The sequence below is a fragment of the Lycorma delicatula genome, chromosome 1 (assembly GCF_047948215.1).
Source record: "Lycorma delicatula isolate Av1 chromosome 1, ASM4794821v1, whole genome shotgun sequence".
In the NCBI taxonomy this organism is placed as follows: Eukaryota; Metazoa; Arthropoda; class Insecta; order Hemiptera; family Fulgoridae; genus Lycorma; species Lycorma delicatula.
Window position 1 is genome coordinate 354908622 of NC_134455.1, and position 20638 is coordinate 354929259.

At 29.9% G+C, this 20638-nt stretch overlaps 1 protein-coding gene across 5 annotated transcripts in view; it reads right to left on the reverse strand.

Annotated features, from left to right (window-relative positions):
• enok (histone acetyltransferase enoki mushroom) overlaps window positions 1-6096 on the reverse strand; it is a 150828-nt gene extending 144732 nt beyond the window's left edge. For 2 of the 5 annotated variants that reach the window (XM_075382531.1, XM_075382527.1), the window contains exon 1: window positions 5836-6096. The gene's annotated coding sequence lies outside the window, so the exon portion shown is untranslated. Of the gene's footprint in view, window positions 1-5100 lie in introns of all 5 variants that reach the window. The other 3 variants (XM_075382530.1, XM_075382529.1, XM_075382532.1) reach the window with 3 other exon arrangements.
• Window positions 6097-20638: the final 14542 nt, after the last annotated feature.

The following is a 20638-nucleotide window of genomic DNA, read 5'->3' on the forward strand; positions in this document are numbered from 1 at the left end:
AAACACAAGTAAAACTCTGTTTTATCACAAAGTGTATGAGAAATGTTTTTCAAGAATAAAAACCTACAGAATGTATTCTGAAAGGTTGGAAGGAAATTGAAAAATAAGAAAAAAAGGGGTAAGAATATTTCACAAAGAACCAGATATTATTGCCACCATGTAAATGAAAGACCACATTCAGTACGATATGGAATAGAGAGACTACTGTCATGAAAGAAGAGAAAGAAGTAGTATAAAAAAAGAGAAGACCACTACTAGGAAAAACCAAGATCAGGATATGCATATAATCCAAGAACTTGAATTATTTAGAACCAGAACAGTTAGCTCATATATACCTCAAGCATGGGCAAGGCTCATCTAAAATCTAAGAATTGGCTAAGGGTGCATAGCCACAACAGTAAATAAATAGTAAAATATTAGAGCCGGCTATATATAAAAAGAAAAAAACATGTAAATGTAAAAAAATAAATTATGAAACAACTTCATCAATACAGTCTTCATTACACTGCACTACTGATAAACAATGATAATTAGAATTCAGTTAAGCTCACTGATTCTGGAATTGTTTCAAATCATACAAGCCTACTGGTTAATTGTAACTGTGCTTACTGAATTTTTAAGACATTGTAATCTCAAAATAATAAATAAAAATGTATAACTTTTTTTAAAGTATTTTCTTAAGTAATTTTATGGAGAAAAGTCATAACGATTGTCAATATCATACAGTGATATACACTCAGCATTGTTATAATTCATTGACATATGAGACACTATGAATTTAACTGGTTTAAACATAGTTAAACTGACTCTGTCATTGACATTTTGTCCTTACATAACAACCTTTGTTGTTCCAAGTGTTGTGAAACCATCAAATTGTAAATAAGTGCAGTTTTCCATAGGATTTCATTAAACTCATTCTTCAAATTTCTATAAAAATCTTGTGAATGTAATGCATGCAGCAATATCATCACAGATATGACATCTATACAGGGAAACTTACAGAAACATAAACTTCTATAACTTAATAATCAGGTTAATTATTCAGGTTCTAAAATATAAACTTCTATAACTTAATAATCAAGTTAATTATTCAGGTTCTATTTAATACCTTCTTTAATCAAATACTTCAATGTGAATTGCATTAACATACAGGTGATGAATAACATTGCTTCACAGATCATATGGATCTGAGAACATTTTTTATTAATTCGCTTTTACTACATTTCAATTTAAAGGGTACAGTTTAGTTACACCATAAGTTTTATATCAAAACAATTTTTCGTCATACAATCTACAAGGTTTTCAATGAAAAGAATATTTTGATTATTCTTAAATATAGATGACATTAAGATATGAAGATGTCTGTAATTAAATGATTCAAGTAATATTCAGAAAGTTATGTTCTTTAATACACACTACTACTTAATATGATTCTGGTGTAATTTACAATATTTTATTTAATTATACTCATGCACTTAAGTAAATAAGAATTTATGCATATGATTTGAATTATTTTAGGGAGACAATAAATACAAATGTATTATATCTGTTATATTTAGAATTTTTTGTAGTACACAATAAAACAAATGTTTTGATAGGGAAAAATAGAATATGAAAAATACAACAAAATACCTACCCAAAGTCAACCAAAAGTGATGAAATTGACATTTAGTTGACATTTGTTTAGCCATTTTTTTGATATACCACAAACAGCCAAAATTAAAATAATCAGCTATGCAAATTCAATTTTTCAGAACTAAAAGATATAATTTAAAAAGGTATTCTACACAAACAAAATTTACAGTTCATTTATAAAATTCTTTACATTTTAAAAATATACAATTATTTATAAGGAAATTTACATATTGCAGCATACTTTATCTGGAGATATACAACTTTAAGAAATGCTGTTAACTGCTTGATTTTTAAAATTTAAGATTTAAATAAAATTTTATTTCCTACATCTTCGTGCCAATTCTTAATTATTTATAGTTTCAAACAAAGAATTGTATAAGATAATCTGTTTAGTACTTGTCTGAACCATTTTCTTCACTCCTCACAACACAGTTGTGAAAGTAGAACATATTTAATATAGCAGTAATAATTAAATTTTTCTACATCTTAAGTTTGAATTGTTTGTATGTTTAGATATTTTTTATGATTCAGTTAAGATCTACTACATACAAGTTCAAAGTATTGAATTTGATCTTGTTCCCAATATTAAGACTATGCTTTCAAATATTAATAACTTTATATTGAGGTCCACTTCATTTTTAGGTGATGAAACAACACTGACCGTTAAGTGCATTTTACCTGACACAATTAGTGATTGTTGGAAATCCTATAATTGTTTACTGCACAAAGGATATTATCATTTAACCAATCAACCATTTGATGAGCTTCATTGACTCTAATTCAGGGACACACAAACTACTGAAAGGACATGACACAAGGTATGCAGAATCATACCAAAATATTGTAACAGAAAACACCATTCAAGTGATCATATTACTGAATTCATCTTTTGCAGGTTGCATCCTGAATATACATTTAACATTCATGTGCTTTATTTAAAATTATTCGTGAACTATACAAACGACCAAAACCTCTTCATCTGATCCTTAACTCCAAGATAGTGACACTTACAAAGGCTACTCTTTTGAAGAAAAATTAAATGGTTTTTTTTTTCATATTTCTTATTGTTAATTATTTATTATTTAAAATAAAAATACTATTCTTAGTAACATATCTTAACATGAGAAACATTACAGCTGAGCCAATAACTGTATATAATTACCAGATGGTATAAAGAGAACTTAAAAGATTGCTAAAATGCTAGTTTGGGAGATATAGTTTATTTTGTATCAATATATTACCTTCAAAAAGTACAAAATCTAAAACACTATTTAAAGATCTTTAAATAAAGCTTACTTGAAATTTGTAACTTAGTTACAATAAAAATTCTTTCTAATGATAAGACACATCATTCAGTTTATTATGAATGAGATAAACAAATAAAATCCAAAATTCACCTTCATGGACCTATTAAAATTTTGTAACAAAAGTACTCTTAAAATAAATTTTCTATATGAACGTGAGGAAAATCAGGCGCAAAACTGACAAACAAAATAAAATTACTCTGAAATAAAACTACTTTAAAAAAAAACTGCTCTGAGATTGTACTCTCATCAGTTTTAAAGTAATGTTTAGGAATGTGTACAATGGGGCAAGAACTCATAATCCGCACATAATGGTCAAGTGCCTCAATTATGTATCCAGATTGGAAGAGAGCCTATGTAAATGCTCCTCAATCATTCAGATAACGTTTTTTTAAACTTCATACCTTTAATCAATTACATGTGATTTAAAGCCATATGTAGTTCTGATCTGAATATTAGAAAATTGAATATTTACACATTGGCTACTAATTTGAATTACTAGACCATCAAATCCAACAATTAAACTGAATTAAAATAATCCTCAACCACATCTCTTCGGGTGATGATAATAATAATACCTTATCTCTTAGAAGCATCATTATCTTTAAGATGTTAATAATTGTAAATATTATCAGTAGTTCTACAAATTGAAACAAACTAACTTTGTGGCAAAATTCTAGTAACTAATCTATTCAATAAATAAATATCTGTTAGTAGTATGGAATTCAAATAAAATATATTTTAATAAGGCTTCACTATCTGTTACATGTTATTTATCTGTTATAAAAATTACAATACTTTTTCTGTATACAATTACATAAAACTACACTAAATAATGTAATTACACAGACTCAAGAACAAACAGCACTGAACACAAACAGCTCTGAAAGTAGTACATTTATATTTATCTTGCAGTATTATTACATTAGTACTGGTTATATACCCTTGGAAGCAAGCATTACATTACTCTTTTTATTTATAATAATTACTATTAGGTATATACAAAATAAAAACTTCAGTAACTGGTAATATTTTCCCCTAGGAAATAAATAACCACATGTGGCAATTACAATTAATTAGATGCAAGTACCTACACCAGAATCAGTTACAACTATAAATTCTGAATAAGAATTAGAATAACAATTGTTAGAAATAACTTCAGCAAATATAAATAACCCATAAGGAAAGTGTTACCAATTATTATTAAAAAACTTTACACAGGCTGCTGCTGCAAGCCCTACAATAATGAGGTAGTCTTGTAAAGTATCATGCTTAGAAGAACTGAGAAGTGTTGTTAAATTCCAAGAGATACCGTTAATTAGTCACTTGATTCAAATACTATCTATTTCCTAGATCATCAAAGAGCAAGGAGATAATTAAATTGCAATATTTAAAATAATTGCTTATTTCCTTTAGGAAATCCTTTGAAAAGATAAGTAAAAGTACTTTCTTAAAAATATGTTAGATCTAAAGATATGTAGGATAATCAGTCACCTTAAGCAAAATTAAGGATAAGGTAATAAACACTACCCAAGTGAACATCCCACTAAGTTTGGTTTATCAATTTGACACAAAAATCAATCTACTTTATCACCAACTACTTTTAAAAAATACATAATAGTTGTTTTAAAATAGAACCTTTTCTAACCTTATTTCTATTAAAAGTTACACTGAGAATGTTAATATGAAATTGTGAATACAGACAAGCTAAATAATTCAATAACTTTTACTTTGTTAATTATACAATGTAAATTTTATAAATATTCACGATTAAACAAAAAATGTTCTCAGTTACACAGTAATAGATTTCTGGCTAGTTAAAACATTAGGCTCTAACACATGGATGTTAGCACACTTGCAATATATAAAACTCCTTTGTAGTAGAGCTATTTCTCATCTGTAGATAATTTAAGTACAAATTACTAAATATTGATAGCAATGTTTAAATAAAATCCATAAAAATGCCCCTTTCTTGGTAATTTTACTAAACTACAACAAATTTAAGAAATTCACATTCAGATAATTAATTATCAATATGAAATCACAGCTGAAAAAAACATTTTTTAATGCATAACTATAAAAAAAGTACTGGTTTACAACAAAATGTTCAAGAATAAAAACATTACAATACAAATAATTATCGTATCTGTTTGTAACATACCTTGAAAAGAATTCTGAACAGCCAACTAAGGTTATATTTTAGAGTTTTATAAAAACACTAAACAAGAAAAATAAACTGTTGTCACTAAATTCAACAATTTACACTGAAATTATCATAAAGTAATATATCAACACAAAAACGCACTAAACAATTATAACAAGAAATCTACAACAAGCCCGGGAATCTAAGGCTTTGTAAATACATCATACAGCATGCATCCGCCCCAACATTACTCTAACTGACGTAATTGACATTTTATAGAACAAAAATACTTGTCTTCAAACGGTAGTAAAAGAAACAGATGATCTGCAAACGCATCGTGAGCACAATAAATGGGTTCTAGGACGATCACTGACTAAAGCAGGTTGGAGAAAACAGGCCGATTTAATGTGTACGAAGCTTCTCAATGTCGCCATTTTCTTTGTTAAGACTATTCCTCGAACCCAAAGAAACACAATAATAAAGCTATAAATAAATATCTATCAAGAACAATACGATTTAAATGATAACACACAACTTAAGAATACGGTAGAAAGTATTCCAAATAAGAAACAAAGAATTCACAAAATTAGTAATTAGTTAATTCTCATCTAACGGACTAGCTACTGTTCGATTAGAGAAGCATAAATCATTGCAACCATCCGACTAACGCAACTACTACAAAGAACATGAGTTTTAACTAAGTACACATTTCACTAAATAACACTTTGTTTTCAACATAAAATCTTAACTTACATATTCGTAAGCAAGTTGTTTTCTTAATCACCTTTTTCATAAGCACTTTTGTTTCAAAACATTCAATTGACAAGATGGCCGATCACAGGCCTGCCGCGCATCCGACAGTAATGTTGCTTTAGGAGAATATCAAATTGATCACAAAGGGTTACGCACACCTTGGACAAACAATGAAATTCGTGCAGAAGTAGCCTCTGTTCAAAGAAATTCTCAACAATGAATACGACAAACTTAAAATCTCACTGCAAATGAGAAAATTACAGTGTCAAAATCAATATTATATAATAAAACATAATTGACGGTAAGCACACCAATCCTTTAATTTATCATTGGTTCTTTAGAAACCGACAGTTGTTATTGGTTAAAAAAAATGCCCTATTTCCCGCCGTTAAACCTGATACTACAAGAAATTGTTTCATCCGTTTAAATCGTCAAAAAAATTCACCAATTTAATCTTATTGTTTATTCTTTGAAACATCTCCAAATAACACAACCGTATGATTTAGCGTATTCACTACGTAGAGCTTATTGATGTTGAATTTTATTCTGTTGTCCAATATATGAAAACAGATAGTAATATAATATGAATTACATTGGTGTTAAAACAAATTCTTTTAAAAATTAAAAATTATTAGAATAAAATAAACCACAAAATTCTTGCAGAACATTCAATTTCCAAATAATAAAGCATTAATTAACTAGTAAAATACAAATAATGTCTTCCACTTACCTCTGCCCTGCAGCCAAAGGATATCAAACAAAAGTTTCTGTTATATGTTATTTTAAAAGAACTTCCTCCACTTATTTTATTATAATTTGTTTTTCAAATTAAAAGCTATTTTTCTTTAGCATAATAATCAATACAGTAATAAATAAATAATTAAATCTAATAATACTGAATCTTTGTCTACTTAAGTTTAATTAGTGGCTTAATTAATTAACTCAAACCTAATAAAAATTGAACTAAATCAATTGACCTTTTTTAAGTAATTAATATGACAAAGACAATTTTTTTAGTTTTGGGATCATTACTACATGTTACACAAATATTGTATTGAAATTGGACCATAATTAATTCACTTTCTATAGAACATAATAAATAAAATTATTACAAAATAGAATAAAAATTTAGAAGACATTAAATGGAACTGAAGAGTACTTATTATTTATAAATGTAAAAAAATGTAAAATTTTTTTAAATAATTAATAGTATTTTAAAAGTGGCCATAAAACTAAAATAAGGCTCTATCTTATACAGTAAAATATAGAACTGCATTGCATTAAAATAGTTCTGCTGTCTGACTTCATAGTTGGATATTTGTTAAGAATAAACGATGACAATTTTCTTTAGCTAAGGTAGCTGATTTGTGAATTTAACAATCAGAAAGTTAGAGATTTTAATTTACCAAATAGCAGTCTACAAAATGTATATTTATTGGGCACCAATCTGACAGCCCATTTTTTTATCCTGAAAATTTATTTTGATTTTTGAAGGAATTATATAAAGATATATTTTCAGAAAGTAATAGGTTGGCGTAATAAGGATTCAATATTGATTCCTAGCTAACAATCTGTTCCTGATGTCTTTACTAAATTTATATGGCAAGACTAGCATTTCAGTTAATTTGCTGTAACACATCTTTATTTAAATATACTCTAGATTCATCTAAAAATAACCCACCGGGTTGGTCTAGTGGTGAACTTGTCATTACAAATCAGCTGATTTTGAAGTCAAGAGTTCTAAGGTTCAAATCCCAGTAAAGACAATTACTGTTACACAGATTTGAATTCTAGATCATGGATACCAGTGTTCTTTGGTGGTTGAGTTTCAATTAACCACACATCTCAGGAATGGTTGACCTAAGACTGTACTAGACTACACTTCATTTACATTCATACATATCATATCCTCATTCATCCTCTGAAGAGTAATATCTTATGGTGGTTCTGAAGCCTAAACAGAAAAAAGGTTCATCTAAATACTGTATATAGAAAATTTTTCAGTCTGCTTCAAAAATAGATTAAAATTTATTGAATAACTTTATAAATTCTGTTAAGTAAAACATTATTTTTTACAATAGAGGTATTTAACACGTTCTTAAAACAACTAACCCTATGAATTTTGTCAAAAAATATTTTTTATATATAATACCAGTTACTACCATCTAAGTATTACTATAAATTATGTTCTGAAAATTTTTCTACAAGGAAAAATCCACATCTATAGAGATTATATTAGCTGCCTTTATGGATCTGAACAACACAATAAACTTCTATTGGAGATAGCTCCTTTGTTAGTTGTTTTCCCCTTTTCTCTCCCCTTTTCCTCATTCTTTATTTATTCTCTATGAGTTGGAATACCGCAGTGTTCCCATAGCTCTGTATGCCATAGTATGTGACTACTTATTGGATTGCATAGCTCTGTTTAAGGATGTGCACCTAGTTTTGGAAAAATCTGTCGCCAGGGGAAGCCTGCAGGGCTCCATTCTCGGTCCCTTGCTGTGGAACCTGGTATTTGATGGTTTTTTGGGACTGACATTCCTAGAAGGGGTCAGCCTCTTCCTAGCAGGAAGAGGCTGGAAGCTGGGCCTATATCGGAGCAGAACGGTGATCTCAATGCACCGGTTCTAAATTTCGAACAGTTGCCCATCTCCCGCCTGTAGAGAAGGCTTTACAGCCTCGCGATGGAAGCATGGCAGCAAGAATGTCACGCCATGACTAAGAGAAGGTCCTTGTATAAATTTATACAGGATCTGGGGGGGATGGTATGCCTCTCCTTCGTTTTTAAGTGAAACAGGAGTCCGAGTGCTCTCCAACCATGTAAATTTAAACCAATATTTGTTTCGGTTCCACCTGGCAGCTGATGAGCTGTGCATCTGCAGGGAGGTCCAATCGAACGAACACATGATGTTCAATTGCCCAGCTCTTGAGGTGGTCAGAACTCAGACCACCCTGGAACTTAGTGTTCAAGGGGTAAATTGGCTACATGCAAGCGGCAAGTCAATGTGGCAAGAGCCGCATTGTCAAACCATATGGAAGTTCCTTGATGTGGTTGCTTTGTTCAACTGACATCAGTAGTTTACCTAAGGGAAAAAACTCCTACCGCGCTGCTGTAAGAAGCTAACCGAGAGATATGGGTTGCTATCAGCCAGATTAAGGCTCCAAGCGCTTTAATGGTGGACAGATACTTGCTAGCATTCAGCGGCCTAGGCATGGCAGCAAAATGCTGTCTTTGACAAGATAAATTAATTATTGATAGTCATGTATGTTTTAGTAGTTGACAGGGTGCGCCTACCCATGTTAGTTATATATGACAGGTGGATGGTGGGACACGCAAGCAAGTGGTGTATGGTTCCACACTTATTCCACTCACGCTTTTAGGTTAGTTCTAGGAGCTAGTTAGGACACCGGTCACTAAAGTGTTTCATGGCTCAGTAGCCGTTTGTGGCACACAGACATTCAGTCTTATGCTTTAGGGTGACCGAATGGGGTGGTGGCAGGAGAAATGCCAAGCAAACCAATTATTCTTTATTTATAATGGCAGCCCAGTAGTTACTTCTATATTCGGGGGATTTAAGAAAACATGACAGATCTGAGACTAGCAATCCAAAATTTTGGCAGCAATCAACAAATCACAAATGGACTAGAAAAATGATTAATTATTATTTAGAATAAATGAAAAATAAAAATATATTTGTTATATAAACTTAACAGAAAATTCTCAAAATATTTACTTATAAAAATATATAAACAAAAAATAATAATTTATAAAATAAAAATTTTAAAATAAAAGTGCATTTTAATTGTTAATAAATCACCATCTGATGAACAAAAACAAGTTAAATGAGACAAAATGAAATTGTACTGGAAAAACAGACGGAAGACATCTGTTGTGCAAAAAGTTCAACGCGGTCCAAAGAGACCATAACGGAAAAAAAAAATCACCATCTGTAGATGCAGTACTAATAAAGTGCTATGCAGTACTATTATAATTTGTAGACATATTGTTTTGTCTGTTTGATTATATATCTGGGGTAATCCCAAAAACTATAAAACCAATATGAACAATTCTTACATTTTTTTTCCTTCCTGGTTTTCATAGGCTATGCAATAAATGCATAACCTCCATATCTCCTTCTCATTTTCACTATTTTTGTACTTCTTCATGATAACATGATTAATAATATATAGATAAAAACTAAAATCTTGATTGTGAGAAAACCGTTTATCACACAATCACCAAACTGTGGAATGTAATCTTCAGGACCAAAAAGAACCACACCATAGCTAGGTCTGAAAAGATTTTAAACTTTCTTGGAAACTCTGAAACCCTTCCCTCCCTCTGAATCTGAAAAACTTTTAAAAGTTGTGAAATTCAAATTTTTCTTTTTCAAAATGCATTTTACCTTTAGAAAAAAAATTACCATGTTGAAGAAGGTAGTTTCAGGTCTCTAACCCCCTAAAAAATGTATGTATTATGATATTCAAACCTGTTATGATTACATATTGTGATTTTAAAAATCTGTTCACTCAAGAAACATTTAAACACCTAACGGGAGCAGAAGAGATTCATGTCTTCTTACCTCTATAGACTCCTTAATTAACAGAAACGAACTACTGCAATATCAGAACTTTTTTTAAATTAGTTTTACCTCCAGAAAAAATGGTGTCTTAAAGAATTTGTCCTTCCTTTCTTCCCAGGGTCTCTAGCTTCCTAGCCATTCTCAATTAAAAAAAAATTGAATAATTGTGGTAATTGAACCATTCATTTTCAAAATGTGTTCTATATTCAGAAAAAATTGTTTTATATACAATTGGACCAGTCTGAGGAGAACTTTAATTGGTTTAGACTACTTTTAAGATAAATTTCTGCTACTGACTGAGACTGTCAAACAATATTGTATTGTATTTTGTAAACACAGGTAGAAATTCTCCTTTAAGGGTGTTTAATTATTGGTTATCTATTTATGATTTTTATTATTTTTTATATTCTTTATTTAAAATGTTATCTATATATATTTTTTATGGTAATCTTCTTTTCTAATTCCTCTGTACTTATTGATTAATTTTTTTTATTTTTATTTTTTGTAAAAGATTTTCTATTAATGATTTTAATTTTCTGTTTATGATTTATTTCAACATGTCTGCTTAACACATCTCTTTTTATATTTGTTTATGTTTTTAAAAGTAGAACCAGAAAAATGTACTAATAAACAGAAATTTTCAGAAAAAATGTAGGTAATATATTAAAATATTAAAAATTTAAACTATTCAAAGTAATAGATGTTTACCTATTTCATTTCTGGTTAAAATTTTGTAAAATAATAAGTATCATGACTCAGGATAGTTAAATACATATTTTGATTTGATTTTCTATTTTTTTTTCAAATGCAACAGAATATTTTGTCAAATTTAGAATCTGCAAATTTCATATTGTTAGAGTGTGTTTAACTCATGATATTAAATATGTACAAAATTTACATTATTATACCCATAATAATAATAATAATTTACATTATGATTATTTACCTTTTAACACAGACTAATAACAAAGTATATTGTTAAAAAGCTGAAACCCAAGAAAATAAAAATGAAAATGATTGTACTAAAAATATTTTATTGAACAAACCAGATCCACAACCATTCACAAATATACAGATACAATGACTACCACACACACCAGGATCAACCATTGCAAATCACTCATAGTAATGAGTCAACTATGCAAAGACAAACTGAAATTTTTTTGTATATGAATATACATCATGAACCCACAGATTCAAATAATACAAATTTACTAACACATTAAATTTGATTGAAACAAAGTACTTAGAAAAAATAATACATAGATTCATTTAAGAAGAGCACTATCTACAGTACTAGTAAGGAAAATATTGCATGGTTTTACTTAAAAGCTCTAAGGAAACATAGTTCCTTTTATTTGGGAGATGAGTGGAGACTTCTATTACTTTATGGAAATGTAAGTTACACAGTCTGTGAATCCTGGTTAAAGTCAGCATTAACAAATTTTTTTTTAACATCTTAAAAATGTAATATTTATTATTCTTTCTACTGTTTCTAATTACAGCAATAAATATTTGCCATTTCATCATTACAAAAATAAATAAAAAATATTTTTAAAACAATAAATGTTGAAAGTGGTTGTTTGTCTTGAGCAATGTTTAAAAAAATCTGATGTGGACACCATATGACTTCCTTGTACACCTATTAAATTACATATACACATTTTTTTTTAAATGAAAAATACATAAAATTTTATTTCATTAATAACTTCTGATATTTTTTCATATTTTTTTTGTTACTATTTAATTATTATTTATTGTAATTTTTTTACAATCAGAAGTTAATAATTATTAATAAATCAATAATTTAAGTTAAAAAATAATTAAAAAAACGGAGATGAAATCAGATTCAAACCGATGTGCCTTCTGCCTTCCACCACCCCCTTGCAAGATTCAAATATTTCATTAATTAAAATTTTATTTGGCTATAACTCTGAAACCAATGAAAATAAGTACCACTTATGATATATTGTTGAAAAGCTTTCAGTGGGGGCTTATTACTGCAGTTAAGAAAAAGTCTAAAATCCAAATTCTTTGGACTTTGGGATTTTTGGGACACTTTTGGTTTAGTCGATTGCAATCAAAAGGGGAGGTGCACAATTGGATGTTACAATAGAACTAAATCCAAAATTTCAACATCCTACGGCTAATTGTTTTTGAGTTATGCGAGATACATGTGTACATACAGACATTACGCTGAAACTAGTCAAAATGGATTCAGTGATGGTCAAAATGAATATTTCTGTAGAAATCTAAAAACCAAAATTCCTTTACTTCGTACAAGGAAGTAAAAATATGAATTAACAAAGCTCAGATAATCTATAAGAACTTCTGTAAATTTCTAATCTATAAATTTATTTTTCACATTTTCTCATAATTTATCAAACAAGCACAATTCATAATAAAATGTATGAAAAAAAAAATTATAAAACATTTAATTTCTTATATATAGAAATGTACTTTCATAAAATGGTTTTGGAAAATATTTTGTTATTCATGTAGGAATTGCAGGCGGACTGTTACTCAGCAACTGTCTTTAAGTAGAGGAGAAGTTCTATAGTGAAACATTTAATCTTTATTCTATTTATTTAATACTATTTTAGGGTGTTTATAAATTTTTCCTATTATCTGAATTCAGTTACGGGTTTTTTATTATCTCTCTGTTCCATGAGGTAATTTGTAAGCAGTATTCTTTTGTTGATATTATTGCTTATAAACACTATTTTTACCTGTGGTTGAATGTGATTTGGTCTGTCCTTAGCCATACTTGATGCAACACAGCAATTTTATTTATACCCTCTTTAGCTAGTGTGTTTATGAGAGAATATTCTCTTAAAATTCATCTAGTCTTGTGTATTGTGTTTATGATTTTTAGAATATCACAGTAACCTTTTTTCTTAAAAATGATGGAAAATTTGTATGAATGTTGATTGATGTATGTTAGTGTAGCGTATTCTTTTTGTGTGCTTTTGATTTTTGTATTTTACATTTATGTTAAAGAGAATTTATGATGGTCAACTTTTCTGATGAAACTGTAATGGTTTTCTGTGTAGATGTGTAGTCGACTATCAAGAAACCTTAGAATTTCCTTCCATTTCCCCAGACAGGAAACAGTCTCTGAATATTTTATTGGCAAAGTTGTTCTCCTTCCCACAAAAACAAATATGAAGAAAGCAATATCTCAACAGGTCTCTACATCCTTTGTATGAATCCAGCAGGCATCCACAGAGCATTCTGAGAAAGAAGGACTCTAAAATATAGAAAGAATTCAATGTGAAAAAGAAAAAATTTACCCGCAGATGGAATACAAAATTAAGAAAAACTAATTTAAATGGGTGATTTAAGGAACATTCTACCTACAAATCCTCAATAGACTGGAGGTGTCTTTACCCAGGATTAGAACAGCAGATAACTGATCTATAATTTTGCATTCACCTTAAGTACAAGCCGAAAAAAAAAATTTTCTTCCAGATATAAAAGTGAACCCAAGAGCATATTAAGAAATCCTTTAAGGAAAATCCTCCTCATCCCTAGAGTTGTATGTATGGTAAATTTAAAATTTAATTTTCTAAGTTTTTCTAATTTTTTTATATTTTAACCTATTAATATGAAAAATTTATTTTTTTCTAGATGGGCACTATCTGCTGAGAACAGATTTTAATCTTTATTACAAAAGTAGCAGTTATTAAAGTAATTCATTGCTAACCACAGGAGTTCTACAAATTTTGCGAACTTATTTTTTAAAACTTTCATCAGTTTTTTCAAAATAAATTATTTGTAGTGTTTTTAACATTATTATAGAAGATAAAAATAAATTGTTAAATGTCTTTTTCAAGCATATTTTTTGACAAATTTTTAAAAACATGTCATATTTACTGATTTTATCAAAATTTTACAACAAAGTGACTTACCACAAGGTTTTGTGTTAAGCAGATTTTTTTTGTAATATTTAACCTATTTTTTTTTAATAACTAATTAACCTAGAAATTTTACAATTATATTTTATAGATAATTATATAAGTAAATAAATATGTAAGGTCATAAAGTTTTGAGTTTATATTATGAGGGCTTAAACCACTACACAAATTTTATAAAAGTTCATTAATGTTGACACCAAACACTTTTGAGGGGGAGTCAAAGAATTATGATTTTTGTTTGTATGTGGTTTTTGGTTTGTTTGTATTTTGGCATTAAGCACATAACCAAATTTAATTAATAATCCACTAGGGAACCCATGCTGCTTATCAGCATCAATAATTAAATTAAGTTATAACAGATAATTTACTTTGTGGTTCATAACACTTCCTTCAGGCAACATTAGCTGTACATTTACCCTTAGTTTTCATCTTCAATTTCACATTTTTAAAAACTTTTGCGCATGGTAAGGCAATGTACAATTGTCCATAGCTAAAAACTGGTTCAGGTACGTAGATTCCTACTCGGCCCACAATTTTTTCTTGCGCCTTGTTCATGGTCGTGTAAAATGCTAACTGCACGGGAAATTGTCTTTGTTTAAAAGAAAATGGGACAGTAGTGTCAGACAGCATTAAATCAATCCAAGGCAGAAGAACCATTGTCCAAGATTCACACCTTTATTATTTCCATGTCTAAACTGTTGTCATACAATTTTCTGACTATCAGTCTCATTTGATGGCACTTGATGTGGTGACTGTATTAAGACCCAAACAAATTCTGTATCTTAATTAACTGCTGAGATATCTTGATTTGAATGCCATTGAGGTAAGGCTTTGAATAAGAGAAAAGCTATGTTCTCTTAAAACTCCTCTCATAATTGAGTGAGGATAGTCGGTGCATGCTGATTATCTGTGTCCTGATATAATGAGTGTTTTAAGACCCCCAATGAAATCTGTCATTAAATTAGTTTAATAGCAGAAAATCTAAATTTCTTTAATTTAATTACCAATTTTTTTTAATAAAGAGATTTGTAAAACTTATTTTATGTATTCAGTTACTCGTGTGATGTTCTCACCCTGATCTCAGTTGTGTTATAGCTAGCAACTTTTCCTGAACTGGACAGAGACATATATAGAAAGCGGTCAAAAGTGTACTGGATTTAAATTTTATCTGTTTGTTTAATATGCTAGGATATGTATTTTTATATGTATCTTAAAAATTCAAAGCTTATTAAGTAGTGAGATATAGAAAGAATCATTCCAACAGAGAGGTATTTTTTTCTTCTCCATCTTACTGAAACTTACTTTATATAAATATTAATGGTTATTAGATACAGTTTATTGTTTCTATCATGTGCGACTGAAACAGTGAACTGTTGTTAGTGAACCTCCTGTTGGTTGAAAATATTCTAAGTAACTTCTTATTTTTTTGTTTTTTTATTGCAATAAAACTGAGTATAACTCTAAGAAAACAGTCTTAAGATTGTTACTTTACAAATGTTTGTTACGGTGTACAAATGTGACTAAAAGACAATCAGTGAAGAATGTGATGTAGGGTTTGATACTGTTAAAATAGTTTTACAGAATTTGGATTGACAAGATCATTTTCTTCTAATCAAAAAAGAAAATCTCAACAAAGGCGACTTTATAAAATTATTTTTTATTGTAAATAAATGTTTACCACTGAATTTTTATTGATTCTAAAAGTATAATAAATTCAAGGATATAAATTTGAAATATGACTTATAGGTCAATTTTGTTAATGTTCATATCAGACAGCTCTAAACAGACTGCTAAAAGCTAGAATAAGGTGACACTGACTAGCAGACAAGTAAATTTATTACCAGCCATGATGAAAAAAAGGACAAAAAAGTACATGAATTGGACTGTAAATAAGTTGAAGAGGGTGATCATTTTTCAGATGAGAGCCAATCTTCTGTATAGTGATCCAGAATTCATTATGTATGAAAATTATTTCCTGTTCATAATAGTTAAGAACAAGCCAGGGAATTGGATTACTTACCAATCCCCTGGATTGGTTGTGTACCAATCCCTTACTTTCCAGCCAAGAAAGTGTTTTGGGGTAGTTTCACATATGAAGGAATCATCTGATATATGTTAAAGGAACATTGAAAAGTAATAATTATTTGCAGATGTTAAGGCATTATTTTCATAAATACAAAATTATTAAAATCTAATTTTTTGACAACACTTTGTTCCTTATGTCAATTTGAAAATTTATGGCATTCTTAAAAACGTGCTTCAGTGACTGAGTAACTCCCTTGATATAGACCCAATATTGAATTTGTGAGTAATAGTAAAATAAAGATTGGTAGTGTAGATTGCTACACTACCAAGTCTTGGTTTCATAAAGAAATTAAAAGTCCATTGATTCAATCCATAGCAAAATGAGAGAATGAACACATAAAAAAGTAGGATGTATTCAGTGTTAAAAGTATCTTATTGTATTTTTATATTACTTAAGTTAAATAAAAACATATATGTTAAAATTACTCATTTTTGGATTAACTTTACTGCTACTCTATACAGCCCAAAAAAAACAATTTTCATTCACCATACAAGATAAGTTCTGTAACTGATGTTGTTGGAGGTGTTAGTTTGTCTCTGTTTTTGAATATGGGTGTTTTCAAGATATTTACATGGTAATAATTTAAGTGGCCATTACCAGTACTACTATGTGAAAGAGTAACAGTTCATAATTCTTTCATATCAATTCATGTCAAGACTTTTTCTCTGCAATTAGTATAATGTAAGAACACATTAATGCAGTACAAAATACATGAACATCAATAAGTTGTTGATTCTATTTTTTTACTGCTTTCTCAGTCTACCTCTCTATTGCATTTTGTGAACAAGTAGTTTCTCACAGTTAATCACCCTTTCAGAAAATTAAAAAATAACATTCTACGAGTCGGAGCGTGGAATGTTAGAAGCTTAAAAAAGGTTGGTAGGCTAGAAAATTTAAAAAGGGAAATGGATAGGGTGAATGTGGATATAGTAGGAATTAGTGAGGTTCGGTGGGAAGAGGAAGGCGACTTTTGGTCAGGTGATTTTAGAGTAATTAACTCAGCGTCAAATAATGGGCAGGCAGGAGTAGGTTTCGTGATGAACAAGAAGATAGGGAGGAGAGTGGAGTATTTCAAAACGCATAGCGATAGAATCATTGTAATAAGGATAAAATCAAAACCTAAACCGACAACGATTGTTAACGTTTATATGCCTACAAGCGCCCATGATGATGATGAGGTAGAGTGTGTATACGAAGAGATTGATGAAGCAATTAAACACGTAAAGGGAGATGAAAATTTAATAATAGTTGGAGATTGGAATGCAAGCATTGGAAAAGGCAAGGAAGGAAATATAGTGGGTGAATACGGGCTGGGCAAAAGGAATGAAAGAGGGGACCGACTTATAGAGTTTTGCACGAAGTATAATTTAGTAATTGCCAACACCCAATTTAAAAATCATAATAGAAGAATATACACTTGGAAAAAGCCAGGCGATACTGGACGGTATCAGATAGATTATATCATGGTTAAGCAAAGATTTAGAAATCAACTCGTTGACTGCAAAACTTACCCTGGAGCAGACATTGATAGCGACCATAATTTGGTGATAATGAAATGTAGATTGGGGTTTAAAAACCTGAAGAAAAGTTGTCAGATGAATCGGTGGAATTTAGAGAAGCTTGAGGAAGAGGAGGTAAAGAAGATTTTTGAGGAGGACATCGCAAGAGGTCTGAGTAAAAAAGATATGGTAGAAAATGTAGAAGAAGAATGGGAGAATGTTAAAAAGGAAATTCTTAAATCAGCAGAAGCAAACTTAGGCGGAATAAAGAGAACTGGTAGAAAACCTTGGGTTTCAGACGATATATTGCAGCTGATGGATGAACGTAGAAAATATAAGAATGCTAATGATGAAGAAAGTAAAAGGAACTATCGGCAATTAAGAAATGCTATAAATAGGAAATGCAAACTGGCGAAAGAAGAGTGGATTAAAGAAAAGTGTTCAGAAGTGGAAAGAGAAATGAACATTGGTAAAATTGACGGAGCATACAGGAAAGTTAAGGAAAATTTTGGGGTAAATAAATTAAAATCTAATAATGTGTTAAACAAAGATGGTACACCAATATATAATACGAAAGGTAAAGTCGATAGATGGGTGGAATATATTGAAGAGTTATACGGAGGAAATGAATTAGAAAATGGTGTTATAGAGGAAGAAGAGGAAGTTGAGGAGGATGAAATGGGAAAAACAATACTGAGATCTGAATTTAAGAGAGCATTAAAAGATTTAAATGGCAGAAAGGCTCCTGGAATAGACGGAATACCTGTAGAATTACTGCGCAGTGCAGGTGAGGAAGCGATTGATAGATTATACAAACTGGTGTGTAATATTTATGAAAAAGGGGAATTTCCGTCAGACTTCAAAAAAAGTGTTATAGTTATGATACCAAAGAAAGCAGGGGCAGATAAATGTGAAGAATACAGAACAATTAGTTTAACTAGTCATGCATCAAAAATCTTAACTAGAATTTTATACAGAAGAATTGAGAGGAGAGTGGAAGAAGTGTTAGGAGAAGACCAATTTGGTTTCAGGAAAAGTATAGGGACAAGGGAAGCAATTTTAGGCCTCAGATTAATAGTAGAAGGTAGATTAAAGAAAAACAAACCAACATACTTGGCGTTTATAGACCTAGAAAAGGCTTTCGATAACGTAGATTGGAATAAAATGTTCAGCATTTTAAAAAAATTAGGGTTCAAATACAGAGATAGAAGAACAATTGCTAACATGTACAGGAACCAAACAGCAACAATAACAATTGAAGAACATAAGAAAGAAGCCCTAATAAGAAAGGGAGTCCGACAAGGATGTTCCCTATCTCCGTTACTTTTTAATCTTTACATGGAACTAGCAGTTAATGATGTTAAAGAACAATTTAGATTCGGAGTAACAGTACAAGGTGAAAAGATAAAGATGCTACGATTTGCTGATGATATAGTAATTCTAGCCGAGAGTAAAAAGGATTTAGAAGAAACAATGAACGGCATAGATGAAGTCCTACGCAAGAACTATCGCATGAAAATAAACAAGAACAAAACAAAAGTAATGAAATGTAGTAGAAATAACAAAGATGGACCACTGAATGTGAAAATAGGAGGAGAAAAGATTATGGAGGTAGAAGAATTTTGTTATTTGGGAAGTAAAATTACTAAAGATGGACGAAGCAGGAGCGATATAAAATGCCGAATAGCACAAGCTAAACGAGCCTTCAGTAAGAAATATAATTTGTTTACATCAAAAATTAATTTAAATCTCAGGAAAAGATTTTTGAAAGTGTATGTTTGGAGTGTCGCTTTATATGGAAGTGAAACTTGGACAATCGGAGTATCTGAGAAGAAAAGATTAGAAGCTTTTGAAATGTGGTGCTATAGGAGAATGTTAAAAATCAGATGGGTGGATAAAGTGACAAATGAAGAGGTATTGCGGCAAATAGATGAAGAAAGAAGCATTTGGAAGAATATAGTTAAAAGAAGAGACAGACTTATAGGCCACATACTAAGGCATCCTGGAATAGTCGCTTTAATATTGGAAGGACAGGTAGAAGGGAAAAATTGTGTAGGCAGGCCACGTTTGGAGTATGTAAAACAAATTGTTGGGGATGTAGGATGTAGAGGGTATACTGAAATGAAACGACTAGCACTAGATAGGGAATCTTGGAGAGCTGCATCAAACCAGTCAAATGACTGAAGACAAAAAAAAAAAAAATCACCCTTTCAAATTAAACATGATTTTTTATAAAAATTACACTCACCAATATAAAAGTGGAACACAATTAATTTAGTTGATTCCTACTGAACACTAAAGCTATTGATGTACAACTAATGTTCACTTAAACTTTTGGTGGCGAGTTATATAAAATGGTATGATTCTGGGATATTGGTTTATAAAGAATAAACAATTACATCATTAATAGATATTGATCACAAAAGGTTTTGTGTATAATATGTAGTGGCATAGTTAAAAATTAACACCAGTTTCAGAATATGTATTTGAAAACTGTAGTTTTGAGAAGATTTTAGATAATAAATTAATGAATATTTCTTTAAGTTAATAATTAAAAATAATTTTTTGGTTTTTTTACATTAAAACTTGCAAGAAAGCTGAATTAAATTAATGTGGTCTTATTTTTACGGCCTAAAAATCAAAATTGTGTACAATGAAGCCAAGATTCTGCTGATGTTACAAGGTAAAATGGGGCAAAAATTCTGATAGTGCATTACC